The sequence below is a fragment of the Poecilia reticulata genome, chromosome 9 (genome assembly GCF_904066995.2).
Source record: "Poecilia reticulata chromosome 9, P_reticulata-male-v2, whole genome shotgun sequence".
NCBI classification, from domain to species: Eukaryota; Metazoa; Chordata; class Actinopteri; order Cyprinodontiformes; family Poeciliidae; genus Poecilia; species Poecilia reticulata.
The window spans coordinates 32,127,119-32,154,455 of NC_088838.1; the positions used below are offsets into that span (position 1 = coordinate 32,127,119).

General features: G+C 46.3%; 1 protein-coding gene across 1 annotated transcript in view; it reads left to right on the plus strand.

Annotated features, from left to right (window-relative positions):
- The window catches only part of LOC103470718 (STAM-binding protein-like A), a 385,599-nt gene that overhangs the window by 326,920 nt on the left and 31,342 nt on the right, over positions 1-27,337 (plus strand). The window lies entirely within an intron of this gene.

Genomic DNA, 27,337 nt, shown 5'->3' on the forward strand with positions numbered 1-27,337 from the left:
GCCGCTGGAAAACTACAACTTTCCTCGAGTTCCTTCAGCAGGTTCTCGAAGTCAATAGCAAACGAAGGAGACTGTGCCTGGCAGATGCAGGCGACAGAGGAGCTGACGTTGCTACTTTGGTCTTGGGGTGATGGGACAGGTATATCATCGGTCTGGCATGCTTGCTGAGATGAACTGAGGGACTCAGTTTGAGTACTCTGTACGTGAGTTGCAATGCTGGTTTGGCACCCGACGTCGATGTACATGTCAGGAGACGCCGGACAAACAGATGGACGGGGGTCACCCACCGCCAACACTCGGCCATCCAAAAGGTGTAGAGTGGGTAGGCATTGACGAGTGATCTGATTCTCCCATAGCTTCTGGACTATGGGTAATATCCGGTCGTTTCCCAAGTACGATGTTCGGAGAGTGTCGTCGTCTTGGTTCAACGCAGAGGTCCACACGACTTTATGTACTTGTTCCAGGGATCGAGATGCAGAGGCCGAGACGTACGGCAGGTCCCGTTGCTCATTGAGGCAGAGGATCGCCGTAACGTTATCAAGGTGTACGCAAGCGTTACACCATCGGGTAGACGATGCTACCCACATGAATCCCAAGGATTCTACGGACGCTCCGCACCCCACACAGCAAGTTGGAGCCTAGGAGAAACAGCAACTCAGGTAATTTTCATGATTAGTAGGTATCGATCGATCAACATACATAAATTGATAAAAAGAAGCTAAATGCGCATAAGCAGGAGCAGGGACCAAGGCTGGTTCTTATGCCGATGTGCCGCGTTGAGCTGCGAGCCAAGGGGAATTAAATGGGGGGGATCTTCATATTCCTTGGACCCGGGAGTAGAAATCGGAGTCGGGTAGTGGAATATTGCCCCGTGGTTCATGAGCCATACAGCAATTGGCAGTGGGGATGCCTTGCCTAACCAATACAAAAACACAAAAACTCTCCATCCTGCCCAAAGGGTTAGGGCGGCCCACTTACGAAGCCAGCGGAGCCTACCCTTGCCTTTGATGGATAGGGCTTGGTAGGCTAGGTAAATGAGGATGGATACGGCCAGAATGCCCTCGACGATAGCGGCCAGGATCTTGAGTGGTGCCGCTCGGGTAGCATGTTTCCCCCGAGGATCAATTCCATCAGGAAGGCCGCGGTGTCATGGAAAGCCAAAGCCATGCCACCGCGCCTCGTCGCCAGTTCATGCGGGTCCTACCCATTAGGTAGCAGGCGAAGAGGGAAGGAGCGAGATCCCATCGCCCCAAAAAGATTGGGCGTAGGATGATCTTGATGAGCCCTTGAACCGAGACAAGCACCCTCAGGAGCTGTCCGGTGGACCAGGACCCGGTGTGGCAGTAGACAACCCAGGCCAGGATAAATCCGAGCTGCTCAGTGGTACTCACTTGGATGGGTGCGAAAAGTGTAGAGGGAAGAGAGAAGTTGGTTGAAGAATTGGATGCCATGTCGTCCCTTCTTGTCCCTTGGTTAAGGTCCAGTCTTGATTGCAGCAGTGAAGATCCGCGAATGGCTCGCTGGCTCCCGGCGGCCTGCCTTTATGCTGAAACAGGCTCCTCCTCTGGGGGGAGGGGCCGGTAGTCCTTCCTCTCGCGATGGCAAATCATTTTTAGCCACTCCTTCACTACAACCACTCCCAGGATTAGGGCAATGGCTCCGCCCAGGAAGCCCAGCAAATATGGCCATAACATGCTCAAAGCATTTAGCAACCAATGTTCGATAATACTGAGGCCTCCACCAACCACATTTCCAACCTCCTCAACTACATCCATAACGGTAGTAGTCAGGGTGGAGCCCAAAGTCTCGTACCAGTAGCATGCATGCTGTTGCCCGTCGTTCCACATTTCTGCCACACTTCCTTGGAACTGTTGCAGGTGAGGTTAGAATAGAGAAGGTTAGGGCCTACCCAGTCAAACCCAGGGTCCACTTCTCCGTCGCAAAGACTTTTCCGGAATGCATGGCCTTCTGCGATGGCTATGAGAGTGTCGGGGATGGCAGGACAGGGATCTACAATCGTCTTGCGTTTTTGTAGATAGTATCCCAAAATCGCATCAGTGCATGCTTTTGCCCTTCACAATCGCTCTTCGCCATGTCCCTTAATCTTTCGCCAAACCACTCAGATGCATGGGTGTCATACTCATCCGCATAATGTTCCTTGCAGTAATCTTCCCAACCTGGGAGTCTGACATGGTTTTCTTGCCAGCCCAATGGTACATTGGGTCTTGTTTTATTACAAGTCATGCGCCAGGGCCTTGGTAGAGACGTAGTTGTCAGGTCTCCAAAAAATACCTGGCCAAATCATCCGATCTTTGGAGTAGACAGTGGCGATATATTGGTATTTAATCCAATAATTGTGGGACGCATTGAGGCAAGGCAGAACCCAAGCCTGCAGTTCTTCCTGTTGGAGTCCCCACCACTCCCAATCCCAGGCACGATGGTAGTCCTCGTACCAGGCACGGAGGACGAGTTTCGCTGTTTTGAAGGTGTCAGGACTCGGGCAGTGGTATTTCCATGCAGCGTGGAAGGTGTTGCTGGTTTGCCAAAGGTCACATCGCGGGGAGGACATCGTCTTCACCCATTCTGTGTCGTTAAGGCTATCAAAAATGCGTCGGGCTACACACTCATCAATTTGTGCAAACTGGTCCTTAGGGGCATTTAGGAGGTCATCTGGAGTTGGAAGCGGTTGTGTGCGCATGTCAGCAAAGTGCGGTCCTTTCAACCCGGCAGGGGAGCGAACTGCCCCCTCCGGGAAATCTCCTATGAAGAATACTTGATCTTTTGCTATACCAGTCCAGGGAAATGAGTCATTCAACCAAGGTTCTATTTCTGTTTGCACGGTTCTGGCTCGGGTCCACGAGAATGACCAATCTTCCTTCAGAGCCAAAACTATGTGATTTTGTCCAGCGCAACTAACATATTTGTTCCATAGGCATGCGTTTAGGATACCAAATTTAGTCTTATAACATTCTTGCTGGTCGGCCTGATACATGAACCGTCTGGATCCTTGTCTAATCAGGAAGGCTGTGATGTTTTCCAGACGTTGTTGGTTGCCCCGTCGGTCGTATCCGAGTGCTGTTACTGGCAGTTCGGTTCTGATACAGGGTCTCGGTGTCAATTTCATCTTCATCACAATTCAGGTGATAATCTCCCCAAAACTCCTTCGTGGGAGCCAAGTCCTGCAGCCTGAGGATCTATGTGGGGCTGAATAAATCACCTCGGTGTCCCAGTATCCTTGGGACGGTGCCAGCGCTAGGGGTCGGCAGGCTTTGTTGCAATGCCATTCTGGCATGCCGTTGTCTGGATGGATCCAGTTGCATCGGGCCGTCTGTCGCTCTCTCTGATACATGATCCTTACCCAGCAAATCACTCCATCTTTGAGGAGGCTGTAGCTGTAGATCTCCCAGGTGCGGTTTAGGAGGTCATCGATCATGGAGTCATTTAGATTGTAAGCTCTGCTTTCCACATATTTCTTTCCATTCTCTTTCTTGAATAATTGACTTTGGTTATGAACAGAAGACTCGTTATCCCACGGCACAAATATAGAGGTGGTACTGGTATTCCAACAATTGAAGGTAAAGTACTTGGAGCGACCATAGGTAACTTTTGTATGCGTAAGGTGCCATGGCCCTACTCCTACGAAGTATAGGATGGTGATCAGAATAGTAGCAGTAACTAGTAGAGCCAAAAGCGTAAGCAAAGCTTTAATACAAAGTGGTATTTCTTCTCGTAGTCGTTTTCGTAGCAAGGGTCGTTCAGGGGTGTCTGGTTCGTCGTCTGTGGTGGTATCAGAATCCGTGAGGTCATCCAGTAGACTCGCTCTTGTCCCCACTCGTCTTAAGCGGGTGTCTTCCATTTTGGGTTCTTTAAAGCGTAGGTCAGTGGTAATCGGGGATCTGTCGTACCCTGTGCGGTGCCGATCTTTGCTAAGGCTCTAGGGCGTCGCCGACGTCCTGCGGTTGTAGCTGCACGTCTGGTGGCTCGTCCTTGTAGCAGCGAGTTATATTGGAGAGGGGTAGGGCAACTGAGGTTCCAACCCCCTCCACACCCACCTCCACAGAAATACTCTCCAACTATCTGGCCGAGGAAATGGGCCTTGGATCGTGCCCTTCTCTTAGTGCCTGATCCTGCCAGGCCTCATGCTTGTAGCCTAGCGGCACTGGCACTGTAACGTACGTACACAACGACTGCCCACGTAATGTCAGTCGTGTGCGGTATCCCCACGGTGGTGGAGTATAAATCTTCAGGTGTGGCGGGTTGGGATAAACTCGGTCTAGTTCCAATTTTAGTGGGAGTCTGGTATTATTGAAAATGAAATCTTCTGGGTTTGCTTCCATTTTCACCACAGTTCTGGCCATACCTGGTGACGTAGTCCAGATGATCACGCCATTCACTGATATCTCGCAGTACAGGCCTTGCAGTGGTTCCAGATAATGGGGTCCCCATCGCACCTGTATTTCTTTTCCCCCCAATGGCAGGTTCACTGTATTAAAGATCCACGGGAGTCGTTGTTGGTAGGTCGGCGTACTCCCTGTGTGATCAATGGCCTCTGGAGACATCTTTCCTTTCCAAATCGGGAATTCCGCAGGGAGGAAGAAATATGAGTCATGCCACGGCCGTGGCGTTGCCTCCTCACTCCCCCGTACTACCTTCACCTCTTGTAGATTTGTGGGTCGAATATAGACGAGGTGGTTAAGGAAATAAGCCTCTGAAAGCGGGTAGGACTCGGTAAAGTCCTCTCGAGGTGTATCCAACAAGATGGAACCATTTGGGAGTTTCAAAAAGGGTCCTTTGTCCGAGAGTCCAGACCAGACTTCTGTCCCTACTTTAAATAATTTGCTTATAAAATACTTCTTCCCATTTTGATATTTATCTTTCCGCTGATTTGTAGACTTGACGACCTGACCCCCTTCTGCCGGTGTATCCATCAGTTTTAATTTTTCTTCCTTCGTGCAAAAGTGGAGGAGAGCGACCGCCAAGCGCCGCCTCCGAGTCTTCTTCTTGGCTTCTCTGGCTCAGTACAGGACACAGTGGGGTAAACTTGGTCGTCCGAGACCACGGTGATTGTTGCTCCCACCGAATAGACTCCTTTATATGGGATTGTGAGCATCTGCACTGACAGTTGAACCGAACGGGTTGTGTCGGGATCAGAGGGCGTCTTCACTCTATGGGCCACGCCTCCTGGGACCTGCAGGACTCCGTCACGAAAGTTGTATTCTGCTGTTACACGGAACAGGGTCGACTTCTCCTTGGGTCTTGCTGCGTTGCTGCCCCACCCATCCAGCTCAGTGGTGCAATAGTACAGATCCGACGTGCGTATCTCACCCTCTCTTGGCACGTCCGGCAAATCCACTATCGGGATGGTGCAGTCATTGATGGTTTCCAAAATCAGATGCGCCCAGGTAGTCAGTTCCCAGGGGCCCGTCCAGCCTCCGTTCACTGCTTGTGCTAAGGTGTCGTCCGGGAGCCAACTTAATTCCTCTACAGGATTGGGGCCTGTCTGAGGCCGCAGCACTCGGAAAATGACTGGGGAATACGAGGTATTCACTGGGGGGAAGGACAGGCCTGCTCGCGCAGGATCATAGGGCCATGCGGCGTGGACAGACTCCCAAAGAAAGTCATGCGGCCCTTCTGCCTTTCTCCAGATCCAGTCTTCTCTGACCGAGGGTCCCTCTGGGGTGTTAGGGGGAGCCGAAGGTCCCGGAGGCCAATATACTGAGGGTATGGGGCTCCCATAAGTGGGTTGGGCCCCCACGCAAGGTTGGAAGAATCTTAGGGAGCTGTAGTATCTTCTCACCTGCCAGCCATCAGCCTGTCCCGCTGCTGTCACCTCGTCTCTGCGGATGTTCCTCGCAGGTCGCACAGTAGATCAGTTTTCTCCGTCCCACTGGCAGAGGCATCTTTTTGGTTCTTCCTCTCGCCATCCCCATTGATTTATCACCAGGGTCGTGGCAGGTATCCTATTCGGCAATTTCCAAAACGTAATGCTTATAACCGAAACCGGGGAGACGGGGAGGCTTCGCAGCCCGTCCGCCGTCGACTCCTGCCGCCAGGGTTTTTCGCGGCCTGGTCCTTCCCAGGTGAGGGGGAGCTGGAGGACTGTTAGACATACTGGGCAACGGTCTTTGGTGCTACTCCACTTCAGCATTTCAGGTTCGTTTGACAGGACTCCATTTTTGGCCCAATCCAATTTCTTCAGGGCTCGTCCTGCCCAGATCCCTGAAGTTGTTCTCCTAATTACAACCACCCCTTTCACGGTGGCCAGTCCGAGATAGGGTGGAACGATACATGATGCACTGGCCATTTCACCGGCTTCTATTTCTCTCTAGTCAGGAACTGGCTTGAGCTGCTCAACTCCTTGGATCCCCCGTTTCTCCAGCAGTACCGTATTCCAGTCCAGTACTTGCTTGACGGTGTCTGTTGTTTCAAACTTAGGTTTTACTGCTGCGTTCACAGGTTGTTCTCTTGCTTTGATCCACACCCGCTGTCCCACTCTGAATGGCACTTTGGGCGTCAGCTTCTCCTTTTTATCGCTGGAGCCCCGCCCCGTTTCCTTCGTGGCGAACGGTCGTTGGTTGAGTTCCATGGATGGGGCGGGCCTGTCGACTCTGTTCTGTCATTCAGGGCCCTATTTCCACAGCCACGGTGCTCCAGCTGCTGTCGTTAGCATTCTTAGCTATCCAGCCTTTGACTAATCCAATGGTCCGCTCCACCACCCCGTTGGCTTGAGGGGTGTAAGGGGGTGAATAAACTCTTATCACGCCAAACTTCTGGCACCATTGGTCAACCTGCGCGTTACGGAAATGAGTCCCATTGTCCGTACGTAGCTCCTTTGGGATTCCCAGGACGCTGCACACTTGTTCCAGCATGCCGACAACACTGTTGCCATTAGCCTTCCTGGCTGCTTTTACAGTTACAAATCCCGACATTGAGTCCACCAGCACTAAAAGGTACTTCTCACCTTTTCTTCCCGTTATTCCTAGGGGCCTGCTACATCCATGCAGACTGAGCCCCAGGGAATCGTGCTCTTGATGGTCAATCCTTCCAACCGCTGCCCTCGGCGGCCTGCGTTGTATTGTCCACATACTTCACAGCCCCGTAGCACGCGTTGGACTTGTTTCACTGGGATCCAAAGCTCATGCTCATCCAGCTCCTTACGGGTAGGCCGTACGCCTGCATGTCCAAGGGCTTCATGCACGCTCCGCACGACCTCATCCACGTATTCTTCTGGGACCTCCCGTCCTCTGGGAGTAGTGTCCCACTTCTCGGCTCCGACAAAGACAATTTTTCTCTGTTGGACATAACAGTCCACTTCATCATTTCCACGCCAATGAGCTCCCTCATGCGTGTGGGCTCGTTGGTGCTCCACTTGGAGCTCCAGTTGCATCTTTAGTTCAGCAATCTTCTTCCATAAGTCTCTATGGGCCACCGGCTTGCCCTTAGCTGTTTCAAAACCATTTTCTTCCCAAATGGCTAGGTCCTCTCTCAGGGCCTGTGCACAGTAGTAACTGTCCGTCACTAACCTGGCGCTCTTGATTTTTCTTTTGGCCAACTCCAGTAATCCTTCCAACACTGCTGTGACTTCTCCGACTTGGGCGCTGCCGGGGGCTTTCCCTTTCTGTCTGTACCTCTCTGTACCGTCTTGTTTCAGGATGAACCCCCAGTAGGCCACGTGGTCCGACCCTTTCTTTGATCCATCGGTGTAGAGTGTCCACTCTGGCTGCTCCGATGTCTCAGGCGCCTCTTGCGGTCGTCTCTTGTTTGGGGGCTGTGCTGGCCCGATTTCAAGCTCTGGGTCCAGCAAGATGTCTTCCCATCTTCCCCATCGGGTGTTTGTTGCTTTAGTACTTTCGACGGTGCCTTTGCGTAGGTACTTGTGGACCTGGCTCTGTGTGATGACTTTGATCGGTTGCCCTTGTGCCAGGTCTTTTAGCACACTCCAGTATCGTGCCAGTACCGCTAGTTCTTTCTCTTCTTGTGGGTACTTTTTCTCGACAGAAGTCAGGGTGTAACTCCACAGAGTAACCAGGCCTCCGTTCTCGTTACTCACTTTGATCATAGCGTCGTCGTTTTCACAGCTGATTTCTGCCACCATTCGTTCAGACAAACTCCTGGTTCCAGTCTCACGGCGGCTTGAATGCTTTTCTTAATTCTTCCAGATCTTGTTGGTTGGCGCCGTCCAAACCCATTGCTTCTGCCCTGCGTCTTCGTCCTCCTCCTTTTTCCTCAGGCAGTTGTACAATGGTCTGGCATACTTCTGGTAGTTGGGTACGTGGTCCTGACATAGTTGCATAGTCCCAGTATCTTCTGCAGATCATTCTCTGACTGGGGGGCTGAATGTCCATCAATTGTCCCTGTACCCGTCCGAAGTCCCAATCGGACGTGACTTGGAACCCCAAGTAATTCACTTGGAATTGTCCGAACTGGCACTTCTTGAGGTTCAGTTTTAGGCCTGCCTTGGTGAGGTTCTCGATCACAGTCCGTAACCTCACCAAGTGTTCTTCTTCGGTGTCATCGGCAATAAAAACATCATCTATGTACACAGTTGCCCCCACGTCTCCCAGTACTTCCATCACGGCTGACTGAAAAACGTTCGGTGAATTTTTGTAGCCTTGGGGTAATCTCTGCCAAACATAGCTCTTGCCTTTGTGGGTAAATGCTGTCTTACCCTGGGACTGTCTCGCGAGGCGGAGAGAGAAAAATCCATTAGCCAGATCGATGCAGGACTTGAATTTCTTGACTCGTAGCGTCTTAAGGTGCCTTGTGGGTTGATCAGGCTGGCTCTTTTGCCACCGTTCTCCGATTCAGAGCCTTAAAGTTGATTACTGGCCTCCAACCCCTCCTGCCGATTCGGGTTTCTTCACCGCCTGAATGGGGCTGTTTGTGATAGGGTTGAGTTCCTCTCTGATGATTCCCAGGGAACTCAGCTCCTTCACTATTTTGTCCATTTCTCGACTGCTCCTGGATTCAGGGGGTATTGCCGCACAGGGGGGTGCACCCCACCTTCAATCTGGTGCACGAACCTCTGGCCCAAATCTCCGCAGTCATTCTTGAATCTGGCCACCTCCGCCGAGGCGATGATCTTAAGCAACTTCTCTTTCCCGCCGGGGAGAAGTCACTCTCTTCGATTTTCTGCCCTGTCACTGCTGGTATATCCACTGGTTTGTACCAGCCTTGCGCTTCTGGTCCTGTCTGTGTCGGGCCGACTTTCACCAGTCTGGCTTTTAGACTTGTCAGCCTTCGTTCGAGAGCACGATGATTACACTTTTTCTTACTTATTTCGTCCAAGTCTCTGACGGTGAGGAGGTTGTATGGACCTTTGATCCATACCACTCCTTTCCAGGTCCATATGGCATTTCTCTATTTTCCGTTGGCAAATTGAACTTTTAGGTGTCCTGTTGTTTTAGGTCTTTGCGGGTCATCGACACCTCTGCTCCAGTGTCCACTAGGTAGGGTACTCCTTCCACTCTCGCGTAGATCTCGTCCCCCTCCCAGTAGGCATTCTCTAGCGTGACCCGCGACCTGGACGTCATTACTGTGGCGGCCCTCCGGTCCCATTCTCACGGGCAACGCGGAGAGCCGTTTTCTGCTCAGGGCTTAATTTTCTGTACTCCTCCTCCGAGAGGTAGGGGCCTCCCTCGGCTGGCGCGGGGGTGCTGGCTGGCCGCTTGGTCTCCCTTGCGGTCCTTGTGGTCTTGGCTGAAACGTTCTGTTCTGGAAGTTGGGCGGTGGCCTGCCCTGGTAGCTGGGTGACGGTCCTCCTTGGAAGTTGGGTGGTGGTCTTCCTTGGAAGTTGGAGGGAGGCTTTCGGTGGTTTTGTTGGTCGGTTTCACCGTCTGACTCGCCTCCTTTTTCCTCTTCTCCTCGTAGTACTGCTGCTCCAGGTCGAATCCTTTCACGGCCACATCCATCTGGGCGACTGTGGTGCCTCTAATCGGCATCTTTACAAACACTATTTCTCCCCTCCGGCCTCTCGTCACGTCACGCAGCACTTTCACATACTTTGCCGGGGGGATGGTGTGCTTGAGGGTGTGCCAGAGGGGTTCCAACCGACTCCCTTTGTCGAGCCGCCCCTGGCTCTTTTCACTTGAGATTCTTCGTCATCCGCGTCTTCCAGCACCAACCGCTCGTAGTTACTCTGGGCGGATTCTGATCCAACCATCGGGTCCGCAGTCACACTGTCAGCCAAGCTTCTTAGCTCCCTCATGGTGGTGGTGACAATACTGTTGGCCAGACGTCCTTCAAATATTCCTCATTGCTTTCGTTCCCATTCTTTCTTCTGATCACCAGTCTGAGGTTCTTGAGCTCAGCATAGCGTCCTGGCCGGCACCAGTGGCAACCGGTGGAGTGGCTCCGTCCCGGAGCACAGGGCTCCGTGGCGATGGCCTGCTGAGGTTCTGGTGGTTCTCCTCGTCGGCGGACACCTCGTCCAGCCTTTGCTGAGTCTCTCGGGAATGCTTAAAGGCGGCTTTCTTTAGACGCCTCAGCATTACGTCGTGCATGATTCCGATGTAGTTCATCCTGAAGTTGGAAGTCAGGGAATTGTACCCCCCAGCGTGGAACGGGAGGGCGCCATCAGAATATTGGCCCACTCTCCCACGGTCGCCTCGACACCGAGCTAACTCGGTCTTCCAGGCGGCTGGACCATTCTGGGGTACCTGATAGTCGGTTTGGCCGACCTCCGGTACATACGCCCGTCTCCCATCTTTGGCCTGAACCGGGCCCCAGGTTACGTCTCTCGCCAGTCTTTCGGAGGTTCTCTCGATGTCATACACCTCCACTTCATTCTTTGTTCCTCGATGTTGGCCCGTTCGGAGTGGTTTGTATTAGCCAGGGGGAGTCTTGGGTCAGAAAAAGCGCTCTCGTGCTCGCTTCCTCCCCCTCCTCCGCCGGTCCTCGCCCTCCTGCGGCCCTTGCTCTTCCTCTGAGTCGCTGATGTCGCTGATTGTGCTGTCGCAGGGGCGTACTCCGGGGCATTCAACGGCTGAATCTTTGCGGTTTTGTAACTCGTCTTCCGCGTCGCCTGCGGTCCCTTCTTGGCCGGTCCACATCATAGTTTGTTGTCCTTCGTCTTCTGGTTCAATTGAGAGCTTCCGGATGTATTCTGCTGCCCTGTCTGCCGGTTCGACTGGATATGCTCTCAATCTCACTTTCGCCGTCTTGATGACTTTAGCTGGTCCAACCGGAGTATCATCCGGGGGGTCGCTCCCGGGATCCCCTGGGGATGGTCGTTGGTTTCTGGAGGTTGGCGTTCGGCGCGGTACTGTCTCTCCGTCTCTGCGCTTTCCGCACACCCTGCTCGTCTGAAGTTGTGTAGGTAGGGGTCACTATACCACCACCTCACGAATAGTGAAGAAGTGGCCATTAGTGAGCTATGGACACCACCCCTCTCTCCGCGACCGACTGAGCGGTGTCTCCCCGCAGATCCGGTGACCTTAGTCCTTGCACGCTCACTACAACCCTTTCATCCGTCGGTTGTGGGCGGTTATGAGGCCTCGCTCCAGGCCGTGCCACATCTTTTTCCGATAATCTTCGAGGTTATTCCCTTCTTGTAAGCGTCGATAGGGACCAGGATAATCTCCCCATAGGTCAGGTTGTAGCCATTCAATGTGACTACTTCCCCATCCGTCATTTTACTGCCCGTAGTTCTCAGCCGGTGTAGATCCTTCTGTATCGTCCCCAGCCTGGAGTTTAGTTCGACCTGAACTTTCGGTTGTGGACCTTGTATTTCTTATCGTGAATACGATCACCCATCCCTTCGATTCCCAAGGTTCTCCGACGAGTTGATACACCTTGAGCCCAGTCTGTACTCTGATGTTGATTGTTTCTGGCAGCGGGGCAGTTCTCGGGCCTTTCCGGGTGTTTGATTTCTGAGTCTTTTTCTTGGGGCTATAAGTTCCTCTTTTGCCCTTGTCCGCGTCGCTCTCCTCGTCGTCCGAGCTGTTCCTGATGGCGGCGGCGGGAAGCTGGTGCCTTTCTCTCCGTGCTGTGGCTTGCGGTAGGGGCTTGTTTTGGTTCACTCCAGAGGGACCATTCCTTATCATTTATCCCACTGCTCCTTGGCTCGGAGCTCCAGACCGGTGTTCCACTAGGGACTCCCTGTCTGACGGCCCAGGGATGTTCCTGAAGTCTTCGTCGTCGTCCTGTCAGATCTATCAGGGGTGTCCGGCTGAGGGGACGGGTTTCGGCTATCCTGCCGAGACGGAGGTTCAGCCACCTCCGAGTCCACACGGTCCCGGGCTTGGTACTCTTTCTCTTTTTCTTGTATAATCCAATTTCTCCAGACTCTGTGCATCGGTGTGCGGGATGTTTGTCGGGCCAAATGGTCCACCAGGATCCCATCCACACCGGCAGCCAATGCCACCAGCTTTACTATGCCGTCGTACCTCTCAGACGGGCTGTCCATCATCCGTAGTTGGCCGTCAGGCCACTCTTCCAGGAGGTCGGCGAACCACTCCAGCCATTCTTTAACTCGTCCTTTGACGATTTTCACCGGGCACCGGGCGATCATCAGCCGGTGGTTGTCTTTGAGCTTGGGGCATAAGTAGATCTGTTGCTTCTCCAATGTCACTTCCATCAGGATTCGTGATCCATTTGGGTTTCCAGCAAGATGGGCCTCGCAGAGCATCTGCTGTTTGTGCCGTCCAGGTTTGTACCGTCGCCCAGCAGTATCAGCCTCACTGGAAGTTGCCGTAACCCACTTTGGAGAGGCGAAGTCGTTCTTCCCTCTCGGTTCTGTCGGGGCTGGTTTCCAGCTCCATGTCGACGTTGGTGGAGCCCTGATGCCTCGTTGCATCATCCATGATTGTCTTTGTCTCCGAGTCGCCTATCCCCCAAAGCCTCTCAGGGTACCGTAGAGCAGGGATGGGTCTAGGCTAGGTTGGCTACTGGCTTCCCTTCTGGATACAATTGTTCATCCTCAGTGAAAGCTTTTCCCTCGCCTGCACGCTGTACAGTTACTGCAAGGGTCGCGACTGATAAGCCTCATCAGTCGCTCCCAACTCTATTTCCTAAGAGCTGGTCTCCCAAGTGAGCTATTCAGACCCTCTCGTCTGTTTTTACTGACTTGGTCAAAGTAGGGCCCTCCTACTCATTAGGGTGGGGCCCACCCAGGGACGCCATGTCTGTTACTACCCAATAGTAAGTCCCGCCCACTCCTCACAACTCTTTGGACTCACTACTGCCCAGTTCTCTGTCTAACAGGTCCGGAAAACCCCCAGAAACTCGGGTCTTACCCTAGCGATAGTTTGTGGAGAATTATCTGTTTAAACTGGGGTCGGAAAGGACTCGTCTAGCTCTGACTACCTTCGATCCAGAAGTTATGACCTTTTACAGTTGAGGGGCAATCCGCTGAGTAGCCCTCACAGTGACATAACCCCTACAACCACTCCTGTTAACGGTAGCTCCTTTCCTAAAATAACGGCACTTGTTAACGGCTAGATTAAATTTAGTGACTTAGAGTTAAGTCCCAAGGTCATTATTTAACACTCACCAGAGGAAAACACAAAGCCACCCTGTCTCTAGCATCATGTATGTTGTTTTACTATATTTAGGAGAACCAACAATAATTAAGACTGACACAATTAAACTCACTGTTCACAATCCTCATTAGAATTTTAGCATTACAAGTTTATTAAGCAAGCTTTAGCAGGGGCATATAACAACAAATTAATTTCCAAGAGTTATAAAAGAAGCAAAAATATAATGAAATCAAATAGGATTTATCACCTCTTTTCCTTGTTCTCATTCCTAACCTGTTTCACTAAATTCACTGAGCGAGGCTTTGGGAGAAGCTGGTTAACTCATACCCGATGGTCATTGGTCTCGGCAGCTTTAATCTTTTGAGGTCCTTGGTCAGAGTCTTTGTCCAGCCGGAGCAAAGTCCTCTTTACTGAAGAGAAGCGGAGAGAAGGCTCACGCTTTCCATTGAACATGCAGGCTCCTTGTCTTTAAAGGACCTCCGTCTCTTCTCCAAGTCAGCCGCGCCGGGGTTGAGAACGTTGGGTAGAGGCAGAAGATTCGGCCGGATCTGGAACCAGGGGTGTTGGCTGGTGGAACTCGTCCCTTCTAGGCAGCGTGAAGTCGTGGAATAAGTTTCCCTTGGTCCCTCGGTGTAATCCTCTGCCGGTCTTTAGTCAGCTCCCTCTGATGATTCCGCTTCTGCGCTGCCGACGAAGAACCCCGTTCTGTCCCGTACAGCAGTATTTATGCCCTGTGTTTCCATGGAACCCGCCCATCGCATTATGTCATTGCCTGAGATCATGCAAGGCAGGGCTGCCGGTGGAAAGCACCGGGCTCTTTCTCAAGTTTCCAATGACTCATCCCTACCTACTCGCTTCATCGGGGCAGTTCCTTCTTTTCCGTTGACCATCTGTTTCCCATTCTGCCGCACCCTTGCTTTCCTTCCCCATTTGATGACTCACCCCTCGCCTTTTGCTCAGTGAGAAGTATTCTTTTCCCTTACCACAGTATCCATGGTTTTAATAATACATGCTGATTTTATATAATCATGTTATTTGTTAGTTGACTCAAAAGTATAACCTCCAGCCTTTCATAATATAAACTATTATCATTCACTTGATTATAAGTACAGAACATCAACTGATTAGGAGTACAGAGTATACATTATTATAACATTTACTTAATCAGAAATACAGAATACATGTTTTGACCATACATTACAGACACTTCTTCATTGGCCTGTGTATTGTCACTTTATAATCACTTATCACTTATAATCATCATTTAATCATTATTCGATATACTGTTATTTCTCAGGCCTTTATTCCATTTTTCTGCGTATACCTGGACAGATCTCACATACCCATACCAGATTCCTCGACACAACTTATAAAACTATTTTTAGACAACTTGTATCTTGTTATATCAACTTCATAAACGTTCATTTTGAAGTTAAACTATTTTTGAATGTTTTACAGTGTAGTGACCAAAGCTGACCTACATCAGACCTGAACTCCCGTATGGGAGCTCATTTTAAGCCTGTTTCAAACATTTATGGGTCCCATATGGAAATACACTCTGGGCAGTAAAAATTAAAAGTTAGAACAAAAAAAATATATGATTTGATAAAATCAAGACGAAGATGTGAGAAACTGGCCCAGAAAGCATAATTTAAACAATTTATTAGTTTTCAAAAGTTTTTCCCTTTTTTTTTTTTTTTTTAATAAAAGTACAAATTCTTCCGTCTGCTAATCACCATAATTAATCTAGGGAGACGAGTCCACTTAAAAATGAGTTTTATTTATCAATAAAAGATAGCTGGATGACTCAGCTACGCAGGTTTATATTTATCACATGAAGCAGCTCCGAAAACATTCATTTGCACCATTAAGCCTTCTGTTTTACATGTTAGATCTTGAAACCAAACTTCCTGGAGCAAACTGTTTTATTTTGAAAGTAAGCCCCCTCCGCCTGTGTCTCCTGGCTTGACGCAGCTCCTAAACTCCGGCACCGGAACGCCGCGCTGCGCTGCGCTGCGCGGACCCGGACGCCTGGGAGGAACACGCTCGCTTCTAACTACACTTTACCTTTTAAGTAAAACTTGTGCTTTTCATACACCTGCTTCCTTCTTTCGTGTTCTGGTTCATCTCTGTCATCCTGCTGACGGACTGAGTTTGGATAGTGGCAGAAGGGCGGGAGGAGGAGGCAGAGCAGCGCTGACGGCTCTCAGATGGAACAACGGGCTCCTGGATCTCAGGGCGCACGGCGAACCCGGAGCTGAGTGAGTGAAGCTGCTGTGCGGACGCTGCTCCCGGTAAGAGGCGCTGGCAAAGTTTCCATCATTTTTGCTGCTTTTATTTGCACTTTTCTTGCTGCGCTGCCCCGTGTTCAGCACTGAATGGGCTGCACAACAGAACATTTCTGGATGTGATGTCGCTCTTTGTCATTAACGCTCTCTACAGAATGGATTTTTAGAAATTACAAGTCTATGTAATAAAATTAGTCTTTGATCTTGTTAAGGAAAGGGTGCCTGGGTTGATTGACTGCCTGAATCATGGAAGTATTTAAAGATTTTGTTTAAAATATTTGGTTTTAATTAGAACCAGAATCATCATTTCACTCCGTTTGTCTGGCAGAGTTGCATCATAAATGTCAGCTTTCTGAAATATATGGATCCTTTTTTGGATAAACTGTGTTGTTTTTGCAGATGTGGAGATAATTTTGATTTTGTTCAGCATTAGACACTTTTAAGCTCCTGCTTTAAAATTTAAGGACGATAAATGATTGAAAATGATTCTGCATTCCTAAAGTAAAACCACCAGGGTGAGGTCTTGTTCATGGATAAATATACATGATTGTGTTTGAGAGTTATTTATATCAGGAGATAATTTAATTCCATCATGGCCAGACTGTCAGCAAGAGACGCTTGTAATGCATTAAAAAAAATCATTTTCAAGGTACATCAGCCTATTTTCAGGTAGAAGAAATGACTTCCTGTTTTAATTTTCTGTTTAATTGATATCTACCCAACAGTCACTATTGAATAACAAAAAGCTCTCAAATGTGCAGCCCTGGACTCCTTTCATTTTAAAAGCTGACTTTCCATAGCAAACTGAGTGAAAAAGGAGGGATAGTGGTGAATAAGTCTCATTATTTTCATCAAAGATGCACACACAGAAGGACTCCTCTTTAAAGTGAGAGCTGGCTCGCCAGCTCTCCTGGTGGACTTTTTACACATATGCCAGAGAATGCTGCCCTGTGCTGTTTTGTCCAAAATAGTTCAGATTTTTGTTCTAACTTCTTAAAGACGTTGTATCTTTTGGAATGATTCCCCTCAGGATCTCAGGGGACCCATAAATGATGGAAAGAGCATTTAGCGGATCAAACATGGGCAGCATTTGGTATGTGTGTAACCATGGCAATGTGGGTGTGTTGTAGAATGTTCCACCTTATATCTTCTCTTGCCTGATAAACATTTGAAGGGATATTAACCCTTTCATGCATAGTGGTCACTACAGTGGACAGCTGTCTAATTTTCTTGAGCTTCTTGTGGATTTTTATGTCATAAATGCACACAGACCACTGAAGTGGACACTAATGCATCATAAAATACACTATCAACTACTGGCCATAAGCTGCAAATGCAAGAAATGATTTTTGTTAAATCCAATATGGCCGACAGACAAAAAGCATGCCAATCATCCCGGTCCCTCCTTCTACTGTAAAAAGAAATGACATCAGATAACCCCTAAAGAACAATACTACTGATGCGTTTTTTAAATAACTTTGTATTTGGAGAAAATTACAATTGATCACCTAAAAAAATAAAATAAAATAAAAAAGAATTTTACAAAAAAAATTGTCCTACCTTTTTTTTATACCTTAAGAAAATAAAAAAAAATTGGAAAAAAAATCCTGACACAAAGGATCAGAATTCATGCATGGAAGGATTAAAAGTAAATGATTCCCAGGTCATTCATTTTGACATTTCCAAGATTATTTCAGTGCTTAAAGGAATCTCCACCAGTATCTAAAAATTAACCATTGGCTGGAGTATCTGATCAATGTCAACGCAGTCAGTGAAAAATAATAACTATTATCATCGTCCTCATCATATGAGCAGATTTATGCAAAAGCTTTCAGTTTTTTTTTCACTCTTTCACTTAAATGTATTTTGGGGGGATTTTATGTTAGATGAAGACAAAGTGCTACCTATTTGTGAAACAGAACTAATTTAAACGTGTTTAGGTCCAGCATAAAAATTAATTGTCCCAAAAATTATGGCAATGAGTGATAATATTGCTAACTAATAACATAAGAATGCAAGTACACCCTCTCAAAGATCAACAAACAAATTTCTAAAGAAGATTAACAATGGAACTGGAAGATTTTAAGTATCTAAAATAAATAAAACAAAAGAAATCGAATGGGTTATAAAGACTCTGAAAGTAACAGTTAGGCTCAGACAGGGAAAACTGTCAGTTAGGACTTTAGTGAAAAAAGTGTAAACTTACTACAAATGTTACAGCATTTTTCTAAATGCTGGCTTTTCAACTAGATTATTATTATAGACAGCATTTATTTGCGATTAAGCAAACTGCACTATTTTGTGCTGACCGTTTTGTATTTTATTTGTGGATTAGACATCCCAGTGTCAGTAAACCGGAGACAGGCTTACTGGTTGGTAATGTTTTTCCAATCTGGGAAATCTGCAACGGATGATTAGCTGTGAGGGACCATCGCTGTTGCTTTCAATGTGTTGGGATCAGACTAATGCTTGGTAGAAAAAAAAACAATTATTTTAACTTAACTTATATCATTTATCATGTGACTAATTGATTTATTGCTTATTGAGTCAGGCCTAAACATGCTTACAAAAAAAATCTGAAAGTTTGTTACATTTGTTTTCAGCTCTTCATTTCTGATAGCCCTTAGTGAAATAAATGCAATAAATACATGTGATTTAATCTTGAGGAAAAACAAAATTGTTTAGTGTTCAAACAGCATCATAAAGACCATAGAACCCTGGGGAAAAGATACACAGAGGCAATATCCCAAGGCTTTAACATTTCATGGAGCATTGTCCAGTCCATTATCTGAAAATTTGGTATTTTGTAACTGCAAAGCAGCAATAATTGGCCAGGCAAAAATAGCATTCATCAGAGAAGATGAATGCTATTTCATGGTGACTGTGGAGGAGCCACAGAACCACAGCTCTACTGACAGGTGAGCTATTAGTCATGGACTCCACAAATCAGCTCTTTATAGAGCTCAGCAAGAAGCCATAATAATTCCTGTTGAAGAAAAGCCATGTGGGAGACAGCAAACATGTAGAGGAAGGTGCACTGATCACATGAGACCAAAGTTGGCTTCCATGCAAAATTATTATGATCATTTTTACATGAACTGATAAAAACATGATGGTGGCAGCAACATGATGTGGCGATGCATTTCATCAGTCACAGAACAGAGCAATCCAAAACTTTTAGAAACTACAAAATACTTGAGACTGGGTTGGAAATGGACCTTCCAGGAGGACAGCGACACAGAACACCTAACCAGAGCAGCAGTGGAATAGTTTAGGATAGAAGCATATTCATGTGTTTGATTTGTCAAGTCAAAATTCAGACCTAAATTGTGAAATTGTAGCAGGGCTTGAAAACTCATGGTCAGACTCTCTTCAATGTCTGATTTTCCTTGCACTTTACAAGTGCTTTGTGTTTCTCCAAATCCCATTAAAGTTCAGTGAAGTTTATACTTGTAATAACCAGTGTGAATTCTGCAACACAGCAAATTTTTGTTTTTGGTGTTGGACAAATTTGTGCAAATTGCAATTGATTGCAGATTACTAATACTTTTAATTGACATACAAAGAATGTTGAAACAGAGTGTTAATAAAATATGGTTTTAAACAAATCTGTATAGGTAAACATTGACTCATAAGATCCAAACTCTTGACTTTTGATTTTTGTGGTGCTAGTGGAATCATTTGGACAGTACTCAGACAGGAAGTTAGCAGAGAGAGAAGGATGGAAGATATGAAGCAAAGGTTTCAAGGTCAACCCCAGGGAGCAACTGGATGTGGAGCACTGATTTACTGCCATGCTGCAAAAAACAAATCCTGTGACAAAGTTAACATCTAAAAATGAACACTAATCAGTGCTAATAAGTGTTTTATAACTACATATGGACAGATCTAGTATTGAATGCTAAATTGAAGTTAAGGTACTAACTTTCCTAAAATGATGAAGTTAACAGCATGTGATGTAGAGCCAAATAGACTCTCACATCCAACAGTGTTGATGTGGCTATGCTGGTTGAAAAACACTTTCAGTCCCCAGTGCCAGCCTTTGTTCTCTTTTGACAGGAAAAAAAAGTTGACAGACACAACATCTTTTTTATGTCCAGATTGTTTGGAGCTAGTCTGGATTAAAAGCCTCAGCAGTAATGGCCTGGTGTTTCACAGATGAGTACAGGATTATTATGAGTGCTCCCTGTTGTCGTCTCTGACCCTGTTTGCGCTCTTGCACATCATTTAGTTTACTTCTGTTTAGATCGGTGTATATTCACGTTTCCTGGACTGGATTGCTGCTGGGTGGAAGTGAGGGACACACAGAGACAGTTGAGTTTGATTTGGAGACAGAAAAACAGATGAATAAAGCCTGCAGAGGAAGATCAGTCTGACGGTGCCCATTTGTCCCCTTTTATAGGTTCATGCTGTCACGGTGTGGCCATGACGGGCGCCCAGGAGCCAGACCTGCAGCATGAAGAACCAGTGCAGGAGGCAGAGGATCAGGAGGAGGATGGGGAAAAGATACATGTGTCATTGGAGGAAGAAGAGTTGGAGAACAAAGGGAGGAAGAGGAGAAGGAAAAGGAAGAGCTGCCGTACCCTCCTTAGCTCCAGTGGTTCTGTTGGCTCTGACCCAAACCAGCCCTCCCCGCTCCTGGTGCCTTCGTGTTGTCTGCCACCCATATCCTTTATTGCTGGAAATACTCCTTAACATGCTCACGACTGCGACTCTTTTTATGACTCCATTGTCTGTTCCGCTCTGCACTTCCTCAGAACTGGTGCACATACAAGGTAACAAGTGCTGAGATGTTTATGTTCCCTTCAAACACATGAGAGGTGGAGGAAGGTTAGTGCCATGCATATGTGTGTGTTTTCATATGGATGTGTGTTTGGAGGAGCTCAGGTATTTTCCTGGGCCCATTCCTTGTAGAAAGACATGGCCGGCATTTTGGTCCTGATTGCAGGTTTCCATAGTGACAAGCCCTAATGAATCTGCAGGGTTACAGCTACCTGTCAGTTGTATTGTTACTGGCCTCTATTTATATGGCACAAGGGTTACAAATGGTGAAGAAAACTCGCGTCAGCTCCCAAACTCGACTCCACTGCTGTCTTTATCTTCTCACCTCCTTTCCTTCTCGCCATCTCTCTGCCTCCATCCAGTTCCCCCTATAAAGGTGCTAGATTGTTTGGGCCTGGTTATTGGTGCTGAGTGGTGTGTGTGTCTGCGTGTGCGTGCGTGCGGGTGAGCGTGTGTGTGTGAGTGGCCAGGAATACTGTGAAGTGTGTATAAACGTCAGCAGGACGTCAGGGATTTGTTGAGTCTGTCCAAATTGAATATTTTCCACAGCTTATGACTTATGAGTGCTTGCCTATGGTGTGTGTGTGTGGTGAGTGTGTGTGTGTGTGTGTGTTATGCGCTTGCCATGGCATGTCCGTGGGTTGCTGCAACAGTCAGCACTTTGTGTTCTCCATAAAATATAGATAGGTAATTGCTGAATAAATAAATGTACACCAGGAGTAACAGGAAAAAGAATCACATGGCATCATAGCGTGGTTGGTGGCAGCTCAGTGGGGTGGCAGCAAGAATGACTGAATGAAATGAATCTGATGGTTGTAAGTTTGGTTCTGGTTCTATTGATGCAGAGCAGAACCAGAACCACGAGACCTGAGAGGTCTGGAAGGCTGCTCCAACAGCAGACCTTTAATGTATTGTGGAGCTAAGCTCACTGTCCTCAGCTAAATAATAGCTTTCACTTGTATGACAGAGAAGGTTCTACAGTGTGCAAAATACTCTGACCTAACAGCACCAATTTTCTGGGACGATGGTGGCAATGATGGTAGAAGTTCATTCTGCAATCGGTGCGTCATCGGTTCGAGCCCCCACCTTGCTGTTGTGTCCTTATACAGGGAGCTTCATCTACCTTGCCTGTAGATGGTCAGAAGGGCCGATATCATAATATAACAGTTATATTATGATAACTCTGTTGTTTTACAGAATTGCTGTATAACAACTGTCCAGCTGCTATACAGTAGAGTGAAGTCAAATAGAAAAAAGTGTAAAGGAAAGAAGGAAAAAGACATAAAGCGAAAAGAAGAATAATAGGACAAAAAATAAAGAAAAGACATGCACTGGCTGTAAAGAGTGGACACTCAGAATAAACATGGCGGAACAGTGATTACTACACGAACCATAAAGATGACGGACAACGATGCTACTTCTGAAAGGATCAGAGTAACACAAAGAAGATGGGAGTTGGGACCTTTGGAAAGGTGGCGGACCTGTGCAGAGCTGGGTACGGATACTGGATATCAACTTTACGTGGGTTGATTCACAGTGGTTTGCTTTGTATTATTACATAATTATCTTAGTATTTTCTTTGCAGTCTAAGTAAAATTAATTTATGTAAACTTATTCTTGTTTCAAATAATATAATGTAATGGCAAAATAATACAAGAACACGTTCTCAAAGATCAAAAGACTTTAAATCTAATGAACAATTGACACTGGAACTAGAAGACATTCTAAATATCCAAAATAAACAAACATAGAAACAAATAAATGATTATGAAGCCCGTAAACAAAATTATCCTTCAAAGAAAGGGATGTTGAAACCAAAACACCAGACTGAAACTTGTCAACCATTTTTGGAAGAAGGAGAATGAAAAAGAAAAAAACTACCAATCATGTAAGTGATTGAGTTTGCTGACTGACCCAGTGTAACTGAGGGTGTTTTCACACCTGATAGTCCGGTAGATTCGGTTGATTGGGAACTAAAATTGCAACATTTGTTACATTTTCAGCTGCTGTAGTTCATACTGCACTATGTCAAACAATCCAAACTAACTGAAAACCTGTTCCCCCCCGTCACGTGTGGTGGCGTTGCACAAAGAACTACTGAAAGAAAATGACACAAATAGGCCTGTCACGAAAACAAATTGTACTGGACGATTAATTGTCTAAAAATTATTGATAAATGATAATATGTTCAAGACCTTTGACACTGATTTAATGAAATGACTAATAATGCATGCAATTCCTGCCATAGATAGATACACTTTATTTTCAAAATAACACAAAACACTGGAGCTGATAAACAAAACAACCAAAAATAAAATGGATCTCAGTCTCCATTAACAAAAACGTACTTGAATAAAAACTAATCAACATAAAGCCAAAGTGGAAATAAATACTGCATTCAACCAAAAGAGTGCAGATTATAAGTCTGTATACTATATTGCCCTTCAGTAATCACTAGATTTAGATAGAGAAGAGGCACATCCGACTACCTAATGCAGTATTCACACTACACCATTTTTTGCCCCTATTTCCTCTTATGACAATCTAGATCGGTGGCCGATCTAAGATTATCATGGTGATTTCGTAACCGATCATCCTGCAGTGTGTGGTGGGTACGGTAGATCATCTTGGCCGCTCCGATCTAAATCAGGGTTTCCCCGACTGGAGCTTAATGCTGAATTGACAGTAGCCAATCCCAAATAACGAGGGGAATCCCAAACAGCTGACATGGCGCAACACAAAGTCCAGCGACATTGAGAGATATGTGGAAACAACATTAATGTTTATTCAACATTCGTGCAAAGAATATAGAAATGACAAGGAGAGGAGTTGGAGCCAAATTGCTTCCGCAGTTGATAAACCCGGTAACTTTTCAGCTGTTCTTCATTAACGTGACATAAATAGTTACAATGATTTCATTCAGTCAGGACTTTATGCTGACTCTAGCCACATGCATCACAGGTAGATTCTAGAAAAGCATTGATTAATACCTGATTTTAAAATTAGTTACTGGACTTGCCAAATAATGGCTGTTGGCTGGACACACACAATTATACCTAGGATTCTGTCAGCTAATGTGTCTCTCAGGTTTTGAAAATGGTCCGACAACTCTGTAGTGTCCGCTGACATTAGACTAAGGAAATAGGAAGGGAGGGTCATGGAGAGCACCGGAGTTAGCCTTTTTTCATTCAGTGTCATCAACAGAAAGAATAAAAGGCAGGAAGAGACGATAAAGCCGATAATTAAATGAGGTCGATAGGTTTAATTTATCGGCGATAATTGATTATCGTTTATCGCGACAGGCCTAGACACAAATCCTCTGAAGAAGATCGGCGCAACATCCTTCTCATAAATGCAAACAAATGGAGCGGTTTCAGATTTGAGCAGTTCTAGAATTTCTTCATTGATATACATTACTGGTTGCTAGCAACGCTCCTGCAGGCGCCATTACTAGTGAGTCATGTCCACAAAACCAGACTTCACTGTTCCAATGTGGATAAGCAAGAATCCATCACAAAAATGATCATAAGCGCCATTATTTTTTTTACTCAAATCTATGAACTAGACTTGAATTAAAGCTGAGGAGACTTCTGATGTTTCATATGTAAATATGTATTCTCTCTGGACAAAATCTGTGAACAGTTTGGTTCTGTCAACATGCAAGACAGGACTAAGCAAATTTCTCTTTATTAGTTAATAATTTAACAATAATGTAATAATTGTGCAGCATAGCAAAGGGAAATAAGTTGATAAACAGAGTAAACAACAGCTCTGTTAACACACAGAGCATTACAACAACAAAGAACGGCTCTCAGTGAAGCTTCAGTCCTATCGGACTTAGTAAAGATCCGTCCAGAAGAATCGGATCGTTCATGTATGCCACATCACTATATAGCAGACTTTGGACACAGTGTTGTCCCATATATGCGGCATGTCAGTCAACACCTTCACACAATAATTTAGCGTAGTGAGTGACAGCGTTTTTTTCATCACAAATGGAACATATTTATCCCTGTACAGCTAGCTTTGCTAATATCACGTCCACAGAGCTTACCTTTCTAAGCTTCCTTTCCAAGTGACGCTAAAAGTTACGTAGTCCCCACCGGCTCTGAAAGCAAAGCGCTGCTGAATTTGCCTGTCGCCATCGGATTTCTTAAGAATTATGTAGCGGGATTCTATTTCTGACGATTAAATAGACATCTTCTCACTCTCAGAGGAAACCACTGCGCATGTCTTGGAGCTCCGTGTGCGAGTAAATGGGGAGGCGATGGGTGACAACAGACCATGTAATTAGCAAGTCATGTTATTGCTTTGATTTGACAGCGCCACGTTAAGTCCCTGAACTTCACATTTTAAAAACAAAGGAAAAAAAAGCGCAACACGTCTCGGATGTAACGAGTAACGCAACGGTTTTGTAGAAATGTAGTGAAGTAGAAAGTAGAGATACTTGCTGTAAAATGTAGTGGAGTAAAAGTAGAAAGTATCCATTATTAAATCTACTTAAGTAAAGTACAGATACACGAAAAATTTACTTAAGTACACTTCCCACCACTGCCTGAAAGTGATCAACATATCTCCACAGCACCCCGCTGAGTTGTTGTCATGGTCGCATCCCAAATCACTGTACTCTCTCTGTCTCAGCACTAACTTACACACATTTGTAAGTGCTTACAGTTGAGCAATGGTGCACGCACTATCAAGCGTGTGGACTCACAAGTGAGGAAATGCCTGCATATAAACAAGGGAATCTCCCCAGGAGAGGCTCTTCGGAGGAATCACCTGGTTGCTTGGAAACAGTGTAGCTCTGCCCAGACGACCCGATTGCTTCTGCTTGCAGCTTTATTTTTGTCAGATGTTGCCCAGCTCTCACTGTCTCATTTTATCATGCATGCCAAACAGAGTTCGTTGCTTTTGCACCTTTTCTGTCTGCAAGCATAAATTACTGAGTGATGTGGAAGGAAAGCAACGAGGCTGGAGTTTGTTCAACACATATAAAAATGTGTTTAAGATCTTATACAAGGTGGATTATCACTGATCAAATCCTATTTCTTCTTTCTTTCTCATGCCTTGTTTTCTTGCACATTAATCTCCTGCCTCCTTGCTTTATTTTCCAAATAGTCATGCTACTTTGAATCCTGTCTGCGTTTGAGTTTTTTTCATTTTTGTATGAAATGTGGTTGTTGGTGGTGAGGATAGACACGGTCAGGCCCAGGATGAATTGCAAAAGTCAATTTAATGATGAACTATTAGTAACAAAAAACAGTCAGATAAGGGTTGAACAGTCAGATAAGGCTTCTGCATGTTGGTGTTCCCACTAAATACTGAATATGCCCTATTAGGGTTGTCTTGGCCCTTTTATTGCAGCCTGTGGGGTTTTCCCTGACTTGGAACGAGAATACAACCTTTTGAATGTGACAAGTAGCCATCAGAAAGCGGGTGACGTAAGAACAGAATCCCAAACAGCTGACATTTCGCGCAACTGAGAGTCCGGTAGATATTGGAGTTGACATGTGGAAATGTTTATTATTAAATTTAAAGGTCATTATTATGTTTATTCAGTTAAAAATGTTAACTATGAAAAAACATATTCACCTCCAAATCATAGCGCAGCAATAGAGCAGCTGCTCCCGTCGCCTTTTATCCACCTCCTTTCTTTTTGTTATGTCTTTTATCTCTTAAAATGACTCCACAACTATCACTATTGCTTCTACATCGTCATCCGTGTTTGGTTATTCTAAATTCCCGTATGCTATGTTGGGGTTTTACTGGATTATCCTCTGGAATCGAGATGGTCGTGTGTGGTGTGTTGGTCCTGCCTTGGAGACACGAACCGATCGAACCTATTGGACTTTATCAGCTCTGTGGTCTCAGAGGTTTGGAGAATCGGCCGACAATTCTTAAATCTTTCCGTCTAAACCAGACTTAAGACTCACAAGCTCTACTCATCTCCTCTCGACCACTGCCCAAATGCTCTGACTCTGGTCGCTATGGTAACGTTTATATATCCCTTCAAAATAACAGAAGCGCCACAAAAACGAACATTTTACTTTTGTGAAAATTTTAACTCATGATAATGACTAACGGGAGCCCTGAGCTTGTTTCTCTGCAATGAGACGGTTTCATCTGGAGTGAGGGAGACAATAACACCTGAAGTGTGTTGCTTGAGCACAGTGTGCTTGGTCTCTACGTGGCAAAGCAGCTTGAAGCTTCGTTGCCTCATTAGCAGCCGGTCGCCGCATGTTATGCAGAGCGAGTTTGTAATGTGGGACTCCCCTACCGGTCCGGGATAAATCCAGTCAGCTGTCTCTTCTCTGGGCCTTTTCCCCTTTGCAAAGAAGCTTTCAAAGACATCTGATCAGTTCTTACTCATTTTGCTGCTTGTGGGCTTAATGTTGGCGTGCAAGTAACCAGACTGCCAATGATCACTTCCTGCTAAAGTGCCCCTGGTGGTTGACTTATAGTCCGGAAAATACAGTAAATGAAAAAAATTTGAATGCTTTCTGGTATTGTTCAGGGGCCGGACCAAATGTGGAGGCGGGCCGTAGTTTGGGGACCCCTGTTATAGAGTCTGGTTGCTTTGGTGAGTTCGCCAAGTTCGCCGCTCAATCACGCCCTGAACATGCTCAAAAGTCACCAATCCCTTAAGTGCACTGACCAAAGATGAAGCTGGTAGCTCAAAATTTCTTGGAGGAGTTCAAGGTGTGTAAACATCAGATATTGTCAAAATTTGCCCATTGATCTAAAATGGCTGCACATTTTAAGGAATCCTCCAAGAGACTTTTTTCT